This window comes from Arabidopsis lyrata, assembly GCF_000004255.2.
Source record: "Arabidopsis lyrata subsp. lyrata unplaced genomic scaffold ARALYscaffold_6, whole genome shotgun sequence".
Classification (NCBI taxonomy): Eukaryota; Viridiplantae; Streptophyta; class Magnoliopsida; order Brassicales; family Brassicaceae; genus Arabidopsis; species Arabidopsis lyrata.
Window position 1 is genome coordinate 12,700,542 of NW_003302550.1, and position 5,055 is coordinate 12,705,596.

General features: G+C 34.8%; 1 long non-coding RNA gene across 2 annotated transcripts; it reads left to right on the forward strand.

Annotated features, from left to right (window-relative positions):
• The first annotated feature begins 280 nt into the window (after window positions 1-280).
• On the forward strand, window positions 281-4,573 carry LOC110227344. Of its 2 annotated transcripts, XR_002331117.1 has the most exons (5): window positions 281-2,847; window positions 2,948-3,553; window positions 3,638-3,777; window positions 3,914-4,026; window positions 4,101-4,573. It is a non-coding gene; the product is annotated as an uncharacterized LOC110227344 (long non-coding RNA). The 2 variants fall into 2 exon arrangements; XR_002331116.1 differs by having other exon boundaries at window positions 281-3,553.
• Window positions 4,574-5,055: the final 482 nt, after the last annotated feature.

Here is a 5,055-nt window from a genome sequence, read left to right on the forward strand (position 1 = left end):
GACAGATGTTTCCTATTCCGTTCATTTCCAACTGGGTTCACTATCCGGTCGATTATCAGATGCAATTTGATGAAGATTTACAGTATTACATGATGAAGTTTGACAGAGGAAGACCAAACAGTTCAAAAGAAGATAAACAAGAAGAAACAACTTCCCAAGCGACTTCTCAAGATTACTGTGCTGATTACTTTAAGGACGCTCAATCTCCAGATGATGAAGTAAATGTTGAAGATATCGAAGAAAAGTTCAAATTCTGCATAAATGTTCAACCAGAAGAAGATGCACAAATGATTGAAGACTCGTATGAATGTCCAGATGATCATTATGGATGCTGCGAAGAACATATGCTGGAATTCGAAATGGATCATTAAAAGGTATGGAAAATATAAAATAAGTAAAATATAATATGTATGATGTGTCTAAAATCATGTAAAATAAATAATGATGTAAGCGATGATGTAGTCGCTGATGTAATGATTATGTAAGCAATGATGTAAGCGATGATGTAATCGCTGAGGTAAGCGCTTATGTCAGCGCCTTAAATCCTCCTATAAATAAGTGTGCACCCCTTGTAAGAAATCACAACTTGAAATATCATAAAATTTCATAATAGCTTTCTCTCTCTAAAATGTCTCTCTAACTTCTCTCTAAATTTTCCAGACTTCCTAACTTCTTCATAAACCTTGTTTTTTTCTATTCTAAACACAGTCGCGATTCTGTTTCTTTTCTTAAGGTTAGCATAAGTGGTCCGTCAATACGACGGTCGAACACGGCAGTCAATAGTACTCGTCGGGGTTCACAGTTCCTAATAGTAGGTTGAGTAACACGGATGGCAATGAGGCCCGAACCGCTCCCTTTACCTGGAATATGAACCCTTGCTTGTCGATACGACTCGTCGTCTAGACTTAGTCAACACGACCCTCCGCTCGTGCTAGCTTTAAGATTATGGCACAAAAAAAAAAACTAAAAGAGTATTTGATTTTTTTTTGGTTATTAATTAAAAATGGGATTATGAATCTTTGAATAAAGAGTAGTTGAAGCTTCTATAATATGCAAAAGCTTCTTTTCTTTGAGGAGATGCTTTAACACATATTTGACACTTTTTATAATATTGTGCAATAAATCATTCGCTAGTTCTAAACTAGCTTTTACTATGATATTCAAAATATGTGCAAAACATCTAACAAGCATAAACTCTTCATCACATAATAAACCACTGCCACTAATCATCTGAAGTTGACCTTGAGAATGGTCTGCATACTATTATGATTTTCTGCATTATCTAGAGTAGTTGAAAATACCTTCTTCTTTAGTCCCCATTCTTTCAAACACTCCAAAAATTTTTTAGAAATTTCTTCAGTGTGTAGAGACTTCAATTCACAAAAAAGCTAGAATCTGACTGTTTAATTTCCAGCCATCATGAATGAAGTGTGCAATCAAAAAAATATAACTCATGACTGTGGCATGAGCTGACCATAAATTTGCAGTGAAACAGACACGACCACGATGCTTTGCAAGTACCTCTTTCAGCTTGATCTTTTCAATCTCGTACTGCCTATACACATCCGCTCCAGCAGTCTGTCTAAAAATAGGTTGGCATACTTGTCTCTTGCTCTGACTTTTTCATATTTAGCATACCGAAATGGAAAATCATGATAAATTATGATCTCGCTAGTCATCTCACGGTCTATCTTATGATCATATGCATGCATATCTTCCTTTCTAGGCTTCATTGAACACTTATCCAAATTGGCGAATCAAACTCTTTGTTCCATGTGTTTTAGTATTAATCACTAACTTTGTACCACAATGGATGCATTTGCCTCTTTCTTTGCCATCTTTTTTTGTCCCAACTAATACAAAATGGTTCCAAACTACTAAAGTTAATCGTCTTTTCCTTGGAGCTTGAGTGTCACTTTGCTCTGGTTCTTCAATTTCTATTTCTCCCTCATTCATCTCAATGTTTTCATCTTGAGCATCTTCCTCATTCATATCAATATATTGACTCGGAGCATTGAGCATTTCTAGTGTATATGGAGACTGTAAATCCATTCTGCAAAATAATAAACAAATAAAAATGTTAAGACTTCAGCTCCTTAGTACTGGTTAAGCAAGATACTAAGATAGGCAAGCTCATATATCAAATAAAAGTACTGGTACAAACGCCTAAAGTTTCATGACTTAAGATAAATTATATAACACATATACTATATATCAAAACGAATGGATAAGCGGAAAAATAAAACCATCGTGTCATATCACTACAAAAAAAGTCCACATTCATAGCACTGGGAAATAGCTCATTTTTCCCAACTGCTATTAAAGATGAGTATGTAATTTTGGTTACTATGTTATAGCGTTTAATAAATGCTAAGATAAAATTCGTAAGGGGAAATCTAAAATCGTTTATACCGCCCAAAACTTGGCCAAAATTAAAACAAAAGTTTTAAATTTCACTTGTGTCCGCAAAAATTTAGCCAAATATTACACTTTATACCTCCCACACTTAGAAAAAAATCACAAACCCCACTTGTGACCTAATATTTTCTTCACCTCTCCACACCCGACCTCCAACACTCATCTTGTTCCAGCCCAGAGAAGAGAGAAAGAGAGAGAGAGAGATTGCTTAGAAGATATTGGCGGACTTCAAATCGGTTATGGTACCGGAATTTAGGAACTCCGTTTAGATCTAGAGCCATAAAATCCATATTCGAATGGGTCAACAGTGTTGCGAGATTCTGACGCAACACCAACGAAAGCAAGATTGGGTGATAAAGCGAGAAACCCAGATTGGAATGGGTCTGGTGAAGATGAGACAATTAAGAACGGAGAAAAGATTGTAAAGAGGTGGGTTTTGTGATTTTGGTCGTTACTTTTAATTTTCGTTTGATTTTGAATTGAATTAGATGTTGGCTTTTGTTTTTTTATTTGTATTCCTCTTTATCAGATCTGGTTTGGTAGGATATTGTGGATCTAAGAGGAGTTTCGATCTACATGGAGTCTTTACTCATGTAGTTCTTAGGATTCAAGCAAACCATACATTTTCTATGGACTGTCGAAATTTCTCCTCTTTGGTATATGTGTGCAGTCTTTAAGAAATGTTTGCAATTGTTCATGTTTACTCTATTAAGATGTTGTTACTTTTCTCTTTTTCTCATTGCTGCTTCGAATTGTTCTTTACTCTATTAAGATTGGTAAGTGTGATCTTGAAGAATTTAATTTGGTTACTTTGGCCTAGGTTGTTACGATTTAGATAACAATTACTCTACAGATTTGTAATCGTAATGGTAATGTTTCATACTTGATCCTTGATTGGAGTATGTTTTTTTATGGCTTTTGATGATTGATGCTGCAGGTTTTGATTGATGCTGCAGGTTTTGATTTTCTGTTGCAGGTTTTAGTTTCCAATTTTCAGGTTTTGGTTTCTAAATTTGCAAGTTTTGGTTGTCTAAGTCGCAAGTTTTTGGGATTCTCTGGTTAGCTACATACATATATCTTTTTTTTTTAAAGATGTAAAAGACTTGTGTTAGAGTAGGAGGGCTTGACGAGGAAGGTAAAATGCTCTTCTTCTCTTTCTACGTTATGATGTGACTATAGAAAGAGCTACATTGTGTGATCTTTATTCTTGATTATCCAGGTAAAGGGTGTCTTTACTTACGACGCTGTTGGATCAAATGAGAGAGTTGTATATGGTGCTCAGGTTCTGGTTCCACACTCATCATGCCTTTCCTTGACAACCAGCTCAAGTCTCCAAGTCCTCTTCTGCTACCTAAACAGGTTTGTTGATATTCTTCATTCGTGCTTTGGCGTTACACATCATAAGAATAAAATGAATCATTAAGTTGCTTATTTGTTCGTCTTCTGCCACCATGTAAGTTATTTTTTAACTTACATGGGTTCTGTTTTTTTACAGTGCAGGGACCAAATGTTAATACCAGTCCTAGTAATTGTACTCTCATGTGCCTAGATTCATTGAGAAAGCAAGAGCTAAAGTCAAAGGGTTTTGAAGAGTCATTAGCTTTAGCGGTGAGTATGAATGATTAATGATACGTTTGGGTCTGACCTTTGTTCTTACCTCTATGATGAGTATGTGTATACAGAGATGTTAACGTTGACTATGGGAAAGAATGACAAGACCAAAGGAAGCATATGGTCCAGAGGCTAAGGCAAGTTTCTTTTCATATTTTCTTAAAGGCTGGTGAATAAGCTGCAGTAGAAGCAATTTTGGTCATTGGATTGTCTTTGAAGTCTGATGCTAAAAAGACCATCATGAATCTCAGGTTCCCTTCAAACCAGGTGATTCTCATTCAACATATCTAAGAGTTTATGCTTTCAAGAAGCAGAGACTTCTGCTTATGTCTGATACTCCAAGGAAGCAGGTGGACAGGCTAAATCCTTCCTCTTAACTTACAAGTACGAAGAAGTTTTGGTACCCATTATTAAAGATTTTGTTTCTCTTTTGTTCTTTATCATTAAACTTTATGATTAGCATTCTTTATCGTGTAGGAGCAGTACTTGATGTTTTAGTTTAAGATTTAGTTTGGATTATAGTTTGTAAGACTTGTTATGTTTTTTATGGATTTTCAATGAAATAAAAATATATTTAATATAGTTGTTGACCAATATTAATTTATATAGAATATATATAAATATAAATGTAAAATTTAATTGGAAAAAACCATTTATATTAGATCAATAGCTATGAAAAAGAGTTACAAAACAAAGCATACTAGTATAGCATTTAAATTACGCTACAACAACAAAAAATCCAGAGAGCATTGCTATATATCAAAGCGTTTAACTAATGCTATGGTAGAATACTCTATCATAACATACGGAAAAAACGCTATCGTATGTGGGGGTGCTACCATAACAGGGGCATAAGACAGCATTTATGAAAACGCTATTGATGACATATAATAGCTCTTCTCTCTTGCTAATAATGTAGATATTTCTTGTAGTGCATAGTCTACTACGGACCAACATGTAATTAATAAGGCAATGCATTTAGTCCGTTTAGAAGGAGCCATTGACTATTGACCATTGACCAATCAA